This window comes from Dromaius novaehollandiae, chromosome 3 (genome assembly GCF_036370855.1).
Source record: "Dromaius novaehollandiae isolate bDroNov1 chromosome 3, bDroNov1.hap1, whole genome shotgun sequence".
Classification (NCBI taxonomy): domain Eukaryota; kingdom Metazoa; phylum Chordata; class Aves; order Casuariiformes; family Dromaiidae; genus Dromaius; species Dromaius novaehollandiae.
In genome coordinates, this window is record NC_088100.1 from 66,099,646 (window position 1) to 66,112,846 (window position 13,201).

Consider the following 13,201-nt stretch of genomic DNA (forward strand, 5'->3'; position numbering starts at 1 on the left):
TACCATGTACCTTGAAGGTAACTGTGGAAAGATTTTGGTCAGTGTTTGAAAGTTAACAGTTTCTGGTCTTCAGGAAGATATACTCATTTGGGACTAAAAAATGATACCTTGCTTAGTTTTGTTTTTCCTAAGTAAAAAACATGTTAGGTAAAATAAAGTCAATAAAATCACTTCACAGCCAAAAATCTCATGTGGGCCATGAAGGCCTATTGTGACAACCATAGAAAATGCCAGTCAAGCTTTATCTTAGTTTCTGATTTCAAAAATCTAAGTGTAAATCAAACTTTAGATCATAGGGTTGTGATTTAAGTGAAACAAGTGGAGCATTGGGAAAGATAGATCAAAACACACAAATGAAATTTCATTAGCCTACTGCATTCATAAGCATTTAAACTGTTATATGGATTATGGAAAGAAGTTTGGAGGATGCACAAGAAATCTCATTAACATCTGCCTTTTTTGCTCTTAGGAGAGACGGGCCAAAAAACCTTTTGTTTAGTCTGGATATGATCTGATCACTGATACTGTACATGGAAACCATATGTACTGTATGGAATATATTTAGAATCATACATATATACAGTATACACTAATAGGACTTTCCGTTTAAATAAAATCAACAAAATAAATCTTTAGCAGACATATGAGAAGGGCAAACAGAAACGAAAATGAGGGGGAAAAGGGTCCCTAGAGAAACATCACCTAATCTCTTTGCATTGAGTTCATTCATCTGTGCAATGAGTGGACTTATATCTACCACATAAAAACTGTGCTGCTCTTTTCATTAACATTTTTTTAAAAAGCTGTGACATTCTCTCATTTAAGAAATATACAAGTACCTGTTGTGATATTTATCTATCAACTATTGACATTCATAAGGCATAGTGCTTCAGTTTTCCCCTTCCTCTTTGAAATGATGTCTTATTTATGACAGAAAAATAGAGCTGTATTCCAGGAAGTCATCTGGCTTACCTCCCAGCTGAGGAAACAATATGCTTTTTCCATGTAACCCAAGACAAATGTTTGTTCAGTTTGTCTTAGAGATCTTTAATGCTATAGATGCAACAATCTCTTCAACGTGCCCTAGTGCATATCTAGTCTTAAAAGTAGAATCTTTTTCTTAATATCTGAATATTCATTGTTGCAAGAGGTTATCTCCTTCTTCCCCCTTTCTCAGCCTTCTTCTAGCCTATCCAGTCACAGATTGTTCCATTTTGTCTTGCGCACCATCTTCTAAGGACCTCTAATCATTCTGACTGCTGTCCATTGGAGTCTCTCCAGTTGCTCAGCATCTTTTTTGAAGTGAAATCTCCAAAACTGTAACTGGAATTTTAGTAGAAGCTTTGCCATACAAAATAAACCAATAAGTAGTCATGCTGGTTGTCTGCTTGTACGTATGTGTGATTGCTTGGGATGACATTATTGACTCATATTCAGCTCTTGATTAACCCTAAGGTCTGGTGACTTTTACAGAACTTCTACCTACCAGTTGTTATGCAACCAATATTCGCAGCTGACTATTACTGACTAAGTGTAGTATCTTGCATTTCAACCTTGATATTTCTTATTAAGAAAACACTGTAAGGCAGGAAATTTAAGTTCTGAGAAAAGGTCAGATATACCTTTCCTTGTTTAATAATAGTTTTTTTTCTTTCAGTTAGCACATACTGCTTGCTTTCATTATTTTTGCCAGTGGAACTGTTATTTCATACATTTATTAACTGCAAAAAGAGTTGGCTAAATACAAATATTTCATAGTAAGGTCAACTGATGAGCTTGAAACTACTCAGAGAAGAAAATTTGGCCAAAAAACAGCAGTAGAGATGGAAACATTTGTGTGAACTTGTATCTGTATCCTAATTTACTGTGTTCTTAAGTGGGCATGTTATTCTTTATAAATCGTTTTCCAATGACTTGTCAGATCAGCTGGACTCAGTTTTGCACACATGCAGCATGAAGTGTTAGGTACCTTTTCTTAAGACTGAAATAAGTAACTGCAGTGTTCTAAAATTAGAGAAATGAGCTGACGGTAAGGAAGAGAAATGCATCACACAGCCTTTAAAATATATTGTGCTACCTATTCTATTTATTATTAATGGGTATTAGGAGACTGACAGTGCTAGAAAATCATAATATCTGGTGTTAATGGAACATTTTTAACCATTTGGCCTCATCTTTGGTTAGCTGGCAAAACATACAGACATATAATACTGGTTAGCTATTTTTGCATGGAGAATACATCCTTTAAGCCTACCATGTGAAACACTGACGTAACCAGAGCAGTCAATCAAATATGAAATGGAGCTGTATAAAGAAGGAATTAATTCAGATAGTAATAGACAAGAGGAAAGGCTTGCATCCTGAAGTACGGAGATTACTAGCCATAGCAACATAAACAAACACTTTTTGATGCATTTATTTTCCAGTTACATTAGATTATTAGCCAAACAGTGAAACAGATGAGGATATAGATTATACTGTATTTGGCTTATTTTCAGAACAACTTTTTTTGTTGTTGATTCCTCTTCCAAATGACTTCCTTTTTTGAAAGAAACAGCTCCACAGTCCAGTCATTATGCACATGTACACAGTTAGCACACTCCTTACTGCTGTATTCCTGTCCTGTTAGTGAGTTTGAATAAACTTGGTGGAAAAAGAATCCAAATGCTTTTGCATTAGGTGCTACAGATATTCTGAAAGAACTTCTGTTTGGTCTTCATTCTTTCATTTTTTAAAATACCCATCTCCTGCAGGAATTCTGTTCTTAAATTTCACACTATGCTGGAGAGATGTATCAGCAGTCAGGCTTTTGTGTGCTTGTCAAATGCATTAATATGTTTTGCCAATTTACAAAGTGAGATATAACTTTGTGAAAACTGTTCACCAGTAAATGGAGAGGAAACATGCAGATTAACTAAAGGAACTTTATGTTTTCAAGGAGAGATGATACTTTCTAGAGAAACCAAGAAAAATAACTGTTTCATTTTGCTGGTCTATGGAGGATTGGGTTTATCTCCAGATTAGGAAAAATTCTGGAAATGTGATATCTGCTCAAGTGCACTGGAAATGAATGTCTCAGAAAATGCACTCAGCAACAATAAGCATTCAAAATCATGAGGAAAACTTCTCACCTTTTCTTTGTAAGCTACATAAATTGCACTATTTTTGAAAAACAAGTTGCACCTGGGACATTCCTGTGGTCTTTTTTTTTAACAGACTGTAGTCTTGTTTCTGTGATCCTACCCTTCTGAACCAACAGAACCTTAATTATCAGCTGCAGCTGGAGTGAGGCCAATTGAATTTAGGACTCTGTTTTTAAGTAAAAAAATACTCTGGAGTATTTTATGCAAAATCATAACTTATTCATCTGCACTTTTTGTAATATCACATCTCCTAAGTTTTTAATGTTAAAGAAACTGTAATGGTCTTGTGATATGTGCTAATAAGCAATTTTTGTTCTATGATCCCAGTTAGGCAAAACACTAACTAGACGCATGGTTTAGTCTCCATGGTAGTTCCATTCCACAGATTTGCCTACTCAGGGTCTTTATTAGCTCCTTACCCTAAAAGCTCCACTTGTCATCTCAGAGGTTAGATATTATCCCGTTACATGTGGCCAGCCTTCATAACCACCAAAATATGTAGTCTTTTTTCTTTTCCAACTAATTCAGTTACTGAACTTTTGTTTTTCTACTGACACAATGGAATTTTTCATGGATTTTGAAGTCAGAACACTGTAATGTTAGGACTATGATTTAACTTAGCTGGAAAATGAAGGCTTACTTGCCCCTGTTTTGAATTCCACAATAAACTCACTTCCTTTGTGTATGTTTTAATGGTAGCCCACTCGGAAAAAATAAGATCGTACGGTTCATAATGTACTCACAATACATAACACTGACAGAATTAATATCCTTGGAAATGTAGGTCTCATATGAGCCCAATGTGTTTTTCTTCATGGTCAAGTTTGTTACTTTTAAATTTTACGTGCAAGCTGCCTGTATATATTTGTAGATGTAGATGTTTGAGCCTGCTTTTCATTGGGAAATTCAATTATTTCTTTTTAATCTCTGTCTGTATCTTACATTCATTACCAGTAGTCAGTACACCAAAGTGCACTAGAGCTAAAGTGCATTTTTTTGCTCTTGCTAGGCATTTCATTATTTTTAGTACTAAAAAATGTGTTATATTAAGTAAAATTTGACGAGTTCTGGAGCTAACACTGTGTATTGTGTCTTCACTGTAGACCACTAGTGCATCTCTTACTCTCACTAAAAGGGTAATGTGAAAAACAAGAAGTTCCTTCTGAGCTCTGCAGCAAGCTTATGGTACTACTTTGGACAAGGCATGTCAACTTGGCCAGTGTTCCTGTTTCTAGAGTATTTTCCTTCTTATACGATTTTCCTTCTTATAGTCCCTGCTTCTGGTTTCTGCTTCAACCAGGGTGTAAGCCTGGCTGATCCTTTCCTTAGGTCACTGGCACAACGTACTCTGGCTGCTATGCAGTTCTTTCATGTATAGGGCTGAGGAGAAATTCTTCAATGAGGTTGCTATGGCAAGAGGCAGTCCCTGCCCTGAATTGTTAACATAATAATGTGAATGCCATGCATGAACTCTGCTTTTTATCTTCATTTGTATAATCAGTGATTAGCTAACTGTGACTTAATTCTCAACAAAGTGTTTAGACTTTGCACACTTCATTCAGAGTCAGGCTACACCTTCACGATCGTCAATTCCATGTAAAGGTACCTTCAGGAGAAGGGAACATTTATAGGCATCTTCATCAGTAGTGAAGGGGCAGTAGAAGGAGGTGGTATTTTTCTTCTGAGAGTACTAAATCTCCATTTGACCAGCACATTTTCTAAACATCTGCACTATTAGATAGCATATCTAATTCAATGGTGTGATAAGCTGGCACAGGCAATTACAGATAGCCAGTAGCATGCTGTTTCATACCAATGGATTTGGGACTCTTCCTGTGGACTGATGGGTTGTATCCCAAAGGTGACACTATATCCAGAAGAAGAGAGGAGAAGTAAGCCGACTGCATCACTAGGCAGAAGGCCCTGTCATTCAGCTGATGAAGCAGCACTGACAGCTCTGTTTGCTATTTTTGTACATGAAGGTGAGGTACCAGGAGGGTTACTGATGACAGGAATGTGGTGAAGGGGGATTTTTCTTGTAGGTAAGACTAGTTGCAGAGGCTACTTTTGGCATCTAGGGAGAGCTAGAGTTAGCAGAGTTCAGTGCAGTCAACATCAGTGCAGACAGCAACTAAGAAAAAATATTCAGGGATGGGCACTGAATGATTTGAAAAGAGGAAAATGTAAGAATTAAGCAGTTATTTTAAAAATCAATAAACTAAAAAAAACCCCAAAACTTTATTACTTTATTAGCTCCTGTATTGGATCAGCATGATATTCCACTTCTACACTTTCTGCCCATGCACTGGTCTTCACAATGCATGGAGCAAAGGGCCAATAGCCCTGGTAGCTGCTGGGACCTTCTGGCAACAGATAGCTCAACATGATTTAAATAGAGGGGGGTGAATTTACTTGTAGCTTCCCTCCATTTCCCTGTTAAGCAGATGACACCAACAAGTACTGCATATTAGACTAACTTGTCTAGCTCTTTCCCACTGTGTTGCTAACTGACAGTTATATGTTAAGATCTTTATAAATGATAGTTCTTTCAAGTCTCATTGAACTAAAAGGGACTTCACGGTGTTTCACACATGGTAGTACTGGGTATTCATAGTAAAATGAAAATTTCTGAAGGCAGTATTTTGTAGTATATGTTATAGATGTTCATATCTTTCTACACATATAAAGGGAGTAGCTTTCTGTTGTACTGTCCTATATAAATGAGGAAATACATAATCAGATTTGCCACACTGAATATAGTGCAAAGGTGATGAAATGATCCAGACCAGGATCTATATGCCGTCTTCAGTGCTAGAGAGAGATACAGTTTTGTTGTTATCCACACAACAAAAGAAAACTGAGGGTATGAATTTAGACTGCTAGTACATCTGGTTAACATTTTTCTTTTCTCCCAATCTGGGATTCTCAAGAAATGGAAAAAATCTGCATCTGCAGAAGCAAATGTTGTGTAAAGAACAGGGAAACACTTTAAAATACCTACAGTTCTCTTTCCTGCCCATTTCTTCTTCCAGTTCATTTTCATGAATAAAAGTACTGCTGCTGTAGTTCTCAGTTTTTTCAACATCTACATACTGGTTTAAGCAGATCCTTTTTATAACATCTATGTAACAAACAGTATTAATAGTTGAAAACAACCAAATTTTAAAAGTCTGACCAATAGGAGATGAGAACTACCATACTGGGTCAGCCCAAGTATTCTGTCTATCTCTGACTTGGGCCAATAGCTGATATATATGAAAAAGAATAGGACATCCAGCACCTGTAGAGTGATCCTTCTCTTTTCGTGCTCTCCAGGCTTCTGGCATTCAGTAGTTCCTTGGCTTTTGGAGACAGACATTTTGGATTTGAAACTACTGTGTTTTACAGTCACCTGTCAATTTTACCTTACTTCCTGCCAATGAGATCCATCACTGGCAGAATAATTTCATGCTTTGTGATACCACTTTCCCAGACTGAAAAAAGGTAGCTAATGAATTCATCTGGCAGCAATGATCTGAAAACAAAAATCTTCCTTTGTTGTAGGGTGGACTTTGTCCAAACTATGGAAAATGGCAGATGTAGTAACTAATTCAAAGAGGCCAAAAGGGGGATGGCTGTGTTATTCTTGCCCTTCCAAAGATGCATCAGCTAAGTTTGTGCTGGAAGCTTAACCTACCCCAGCTCTAGGTCTAACTAACAATAGTTATGTGTTACTCTGCAATGAATTTTAATGCAGATGCAACCTGTAAAATTCAGATTCAGCCCTCCGAAGGTTGTTTAAATTCAAGATTCTAATTCTGGGCCCATGTCTAGTCATGCCACCTGTTAATGAAACTTGGAAGTTTCAAAACTTGGAAAGCAAAAGTTAAACAGTCTTTTGTATGTTTCTGCTCTTCTCCATTTAAGCACTTTCAGCATTGCACAGCTGTCAGGTAAAAGCATTTCAGCCTGCAGAGCAATGAAAGGAGAAAATCCATTCTGTATAATAAATGACCAACCCTTGCTATGACATTTATTGTGTCTTCACTTATGAGGAGATACTGGATAGTACATGTGTGTCATAACAGAAGGATCATCCATCTTGTATCCTTCTCTATACATAGCTATGAAATATTTAGGTGTGTACTCACATATCTACATTCATGTAAAGAGAGATGAAAAGCTTGACTCACAAGGGATTTCTCAAGTCAACAAATCCATTCCCTACTACATAGCAAGACTGTTCACAGTCCCTAAACCTCATTGAGTGACATTATCCTTTTAATCTTGAAGACCTCCAGTGAAGCTGATCACACAACCTCCCTCTTCAGCTTATTCCATAAAGCTTAGACTGTTCTTATAAATATTCTATTCTTATTTAATACCTTGCTATAGCTTCCCAGTAAACCTCGCACTTCTCAGTAAGTGAAGGCCAAGCAAGAATAATTGTTCCCTGTCCCTTTTGATACATCCCTGGCATATTTAGTCAGTTATCATGTGTCCCTTTAGTCTTTTTTTTCCCCAGATGGTTTCTTGTAGGACTTGTTTTGTAAATACATAATCAGTTTCTGGTTTTCTCTGAAATCCCTAATTTGTCTGTCATTTTGCAAATGTTATATCTAAAACCAAATATAGGACTCGAATGGATGCTTAATAAGCACAAAGTAGAGTAGAGTAATTAACTCACTTGTTTTTAAATTTATTGCTCTTAACAAAGTCTTATACACCACAGAATTTGCTTTCCCTCCACCCTTATTTGATGTGAAAATGTTGTTTGTCTGATTCATAAGGAATTCATTATCCACCACAAATTCCTGTTTTGTTTTGTTTTGTTTTGTTTTATTTTTCAGTTGGGTAGTTTTAAAGGTGTAGTATTTTAAGTGACAGTAAGTTTATGTGGACATTCCCTGGAGTAGGGGAGCTTAGAAAACCATTTGCTGCACCCTAAATTTTACACTATCTTTTTTTTTTATGGATACCATACTAAGTGTATAGGGCAGAAGTGAAATGGTAAATAGTTTTATGGCTTTGTAGTCTGGACGCTGTCAAACAGACCACATTCTTTAGATGCTTTGCATACAGCATCTCATCCCCCATCTCACTGAGCTGAAGTTATTGAAGCTCTGCTGAAAGAAGTGCAAGGGAGAGGGTACTTATGTTGAAATTTAATGGCGAGTTTCATATTATGGTCTACCAGGAAGGAAGATTCAAGAAATTAAACCAGAGAAAGATGGGCACTTAACTGTCCCTGATGTTTGGTCTTCATTTTTCTAAGCCTCAGTGGAAATAACACTACATGCCCAGGCTGCTTCTGCCATGCCTAACTGTAAGCTCAGGCACTCTCTCTTATGCAGCACATGATTCTATGAGATCATTGTCTTTTAGTGGTGTTTTTTCAATGCTGCTGTATTTTAAATAGCCATGGTGTACTATGCTGCTGCTATTACTATTTTCTGATTTTAAAGGAAAAAAACCCTTTAGTTCCTGTCCATTCCTATGGTAAATATCTATATCACAGTATTTGCTGATGCCTTTGTTTTTGTACTATAACCTCTTAGGCTACAAAAATTGATAAATGTGTTCAGCTTCTCCAAGTTCACCTGAATTTCGAAACTGGAATTCTTCTCACATGCAGTGAATTCTCACAACTTACCAAAGATATCATTCGTCTGGTTGGCTTATTCTGAGAAGAATTATGTTATTAGTTATATAAGATTATATGTTAGCATGAGTGTTACCAATAAATGCTAAAAGTCTCCTGGGTTAGTTTTCCAAGAGAGGTCCAAACAAGCCTTTAGGAAGATTTAAGCACCAGTGCTCATTATAATGAATGAGGAGACGGGTGTTGACTTCAGCATTCAGGCCATTACTATTTCCTGATCATGAAGATCATTCAGTACCACCAGCTTAATTTAAACAACAAAAAAATCTCAGGACACATTTTGCCAAAGTGTGAGTACCTTTTCAAACTCTTGAAAGTGGAATTTTGGCTTCTACAAAGAATAGTCTGAAAATATCTTTCACAGTTCTTCCACTGTTGAATATAGACATATTGTTAATTGCACATTACATGCACTCAAAAAGAAGAATGTAAGTAGCTTGTCATATGGATGTCAGCTAGAAGTCTATCACAGAGCCAAGATTTGGACTTAAATACCCTTTAACACAAACTTACTTCCACTTTTCTGACGATTTCTTTTATTAAAATACATATATGTATATAAAACATGTGATTTGTGTTTTGTAGCACTCACAGTGCATTCGTCCATCTAGTAAACAGCAAGAAGAGCCCTAATACCAAAACCCGTGTGCGCTGGTGTTTGCTTATGCTTGAATTTAATTATATCATTCTTTATGTAGCTTAAGATGATCTACAGTCTAGTTCCTAAGGCTTGTTGAAGCTTGCAGCACAGTCTTCAAAGAGAGAAATATCATTAAAAAGGAGATAAGTACAGAAGCCTCTGAAAGTTTTCTCTGAATAGAAAAAAAGTATATTTTCCCAAATGTCATTTCTTGCTGTGAAGATCAACTTTTCTCTGAGCAGCATTTCAAATTCTTTACTAGTTTATTTATAATTGATGTAAAACACTGCCAAGCAATCACGTTTTCAGTGTCTTCTAGGTATCCTCAGGCATGGTTTGCTGTGACCAATAGGCCTTTTTCAGTCCTAAAAAGCCACTTCTTAAAATGGTGAAAGTCAAATTAAAATAATATTGATTTGTTAATTATATAACTTTTTTTTACATAAATGAAAGCTTTCCAAGTTCTTCTCTTCCCAAATTTTCTAGTAAGCTACCATGTTATTTTGGTGATATGATAGCTATATTCAGTGCTGAACATCACTGTTGTCAAATGTACTGATAATTCCTCTGATGTCAGTGACAGAGAGATTGTGTCTTGTCGGTAAGGAAAGCAGATGCCTTGGGCATGTTGAAACTGAGAGATTAGATTCCCCTAGGAGAGCAACTGTGTGAGAACTCTGAGCAGTTACCTCCCAAGTAGGAATTGGTGAACTGATTTATAAAAAATGAGAATAGACGCCTTTGCTTAAAAGTAGAGCCAGGCATGCAGAATAGTTTGTAGAAGTGTGTGTGTGTGTGTGCGCGCACGTGGTTTTTTTATAATTATGTTCATCTGTTTACGTTCTTCTGCTTTCCTCTAGGCAGGTTTAGCATGGACATGTACTAAAAAGAAGAGCTCCTCAGTATGCTGCTTTGGACATGGATGGATTAAAGGTATAGGTGACCTTAAGTTCACTCTTGTGTTTCTGTACCAAGAAATTTGATTAAATATGCAAGCATCCACAGCTGTACTAATCCACCAAGGTTTTGATTATCTTCCAAAATATACTTAATGTTTCAGTAATTGCTTGAAGATGGTGAGTATTGTGGTTCTGATCCATCAAACCTCAGGAGCCTGCATGTAGCTCTTAACTGGCCCTGGGGATGACTCTGGGTCCTCGAGCTGATCAGGTGCTGAGAGGTTTTGCTGGAGCTGCTGCTGGCATGTCCAGCAGCATGAGACTGCAGGGATCATCATTCTGCTTGTGAAGAGAGAATGAGCAACTAGAGGCTGTGTGTCCTCTTCACTTATTGTTTGGTCTAAAACCAGATTAAAGAGAGATTCCACCTCTTTGATCTACCCTGTGGACTTCTGTTTTTCCTACTAGCTCCATTCGTTTCCAGCATTGCGTAGTTCAAAGAGGGGACATTATCCTTAATATTTCTATTGTTCTTTATAAAAGACTATTTTGCAGAGGTCAGTATCCTTTACTCTCCAGCTTATTATTAAGATTCTCCATCCATAAAAATTGCTTTTTTTTTAATTTGTTTGGGGCTTTCTGGTAAATTAAATGAAAGGTTTTTTAAAATTCTATGCCATGGTGATTACTTCAGTACCTTTTTGGGGTGGGGAGGAGGCATTAATTCTATCAATCAGAGTCATCTTAAGTGAGAAACCAGGTTTCTGCCATCTGAGTCAATCCGCTTTAGCTTGTCTGCTTCAGGAATTAGGGCAACTTCTAACTCTTCTCAATCCAGAATCTTATCTGGCAGACAGAAGTATCCCACAACTACACCAACTTTAGCATCTTCCCATAAAGTATTTGGTATTGATGACTTCAAAAGCTATTACAATGAGTTGCAAGGACCACTTGCATGAACCAGGAGAGTTCAATGTCATTAAATTTGATCACAGATCTATTTGAATAGAATTAATTTACTTTAAGATTATTGGTATCTCTTATTTTCATGCTACAGCATGACAAAACGTGAGTCTGCAGTACAATTGATGAAAACACATAGACTCATCTTATTGACTCAATTCCATGACCTTGTAAACAGGAGCGGGCCTTATAGATTGCAACCAAAGGATCTAAGGTAGATGTAATTATTTTAGTAAAAACATTGCTGGCTGGAGGCGGGATATTTCCTGGTTTACGTCAGCTTTTTAAGCATTTTCAGAAAAGTGAGGGTTTTTGTTTGGAGGTAAAATCTGGTATAAGACATGGAAGTACATGCCATATATACTGTGATGTTCCAGACATAGGGAGAATGACAGAAGAATATGGAAGAAATGAGAAAGGAAAGAAATGAAGCTTATGGTGAAGGCAGAGGGTAACCTATATCTACATTATCTCTTGTACATAAGCCATTGGAAGACTATTTAAAGCAAGAGAAAAATGTAAGAAAGAATTAGTTTTCCCAGAAAAAATAATATACTGAGGAGATTGCGTTATGAAGAGTGAAACACTGGCTAGAAATAAACCTGTTGTGATGAATATTAATTTACTGTTATTACTCTAAAATGTTTCCAGTGAATCTTGCTTCTTAGGTTCTGTTTCTCAGACTTTTAAAATGAACATCAGAATAGTTTTCCGTGGCTTGGCATGTTTCTGAATACCCTCATAGTACTCCATCCAAAGAACATCTGTGTATCAGCTGTAAAGCAGGACTGTATGTTCTTGTGAAAAAAATCTGGCTTCAGAGTTGTCCATAAGAAATGACTGAAGTAAACTATGGAAAGCGTCTCTTAGAATTTTTTAGATGAACAAGCATCGTTCAACAATAAAGGGTGGCTTTAGTTTCAGACATGAATAAAAATGATGATGAGTGAATCTCAAACCCCAAGCTTGGAAAACGGAGGAATTAAAAGATTAGTGCTATATGATTCTCTTTTTCCATCCTGGCAAGCCTGGGATGCCTTGTTATTGGGTACAGGCTATGGGATAAAGTGTAGAATGTGCAATAAGGGCTAACAAACATGGAAAATAATTAGAATTATGCCCATATCTGTATCTCATAGAAAGAGAGGGGATTATTTTCTTTATTTTCAAGGGAAACAGGATTTAGTTCTGCATCTAAAAAGGGCAATGTTTTCAAATGTAGCCTGGGAAATTATAGCTGGGAACATACATGCTGACTGGCTCTTATCTCAGGGAGTAGAAACTCAGTTTAGAAAAACTTTAAAAAGTCTAAGCTCTTAATCTTCATGAATCTAGTTTGGTTTCCACAAAATCACTGGAAAAAAAGTCTTCCATTGCTTGTACAGACTTTAGCCTCCTATCTTAACAGCTTAACATCTTCACATTCTTTCCTTTCATTGCTTTACTTTTTTGACAGCAGTTACTTTCCTTATACTTCTTGCATTCTTTTACAACTTAAACAGTGGCTAAGAAGGATATTATGCAGCCAAACAGCTTACCTGAGCAAGAGTATTATGTAGCATGTTTATTCTTTCCTTTAAGTTTTGGAACTATAAAAAATATTTAAAGATTGATATAAAGAATCAAATATAACAATTTGATTCAAGGACCTGGGAGATATAAAAAATTGAACTACTACAACTGGATTCTGAATGTGACTCTTGATATTTCATCATTTCCATTTTTTTTAATCACGGAATCACAGAATGGTTGAGGTTGGAAGGGACCTCTGGAGATCATCTAGTCCAACCCCCCTGCTCAAACAGGGTCACCTAGAGCACACTGCACAGGATTGTGTTCAGGCAGGTTTTGAATACCTTCAGAGAAGGAGACTCCACAACCTCTCTGGGCAACCTGTTTCAGTGCTCTGTCACCC

The 13,201-nt window shown here is 36.7% G+C and overlaps 1 long non-coding RNA gene across 1 annotated transcript in view; it reads left to right on the plus strand.

Moving 5' to 3' along the window:
- Positions 1 to 10,290: 10,290 nt before the first annotated feature.
- The window catches only part of LOC112994798 (uncharacterized), a 33,324-nt gene continuing 30,413 nt past the window's right edge, over positions 10,291 to 13,201 (plus strand). Inside the window, exon 1 of the long non-coding RNA XR_003262028.2 lies at positions 10,291 to 10,357. This is a non-coding gene — a long non-coding RNA (uncharacterized LOC112994798). The remainder of the gene's footprint in view (positions 10,358 to 13,201) is intronic.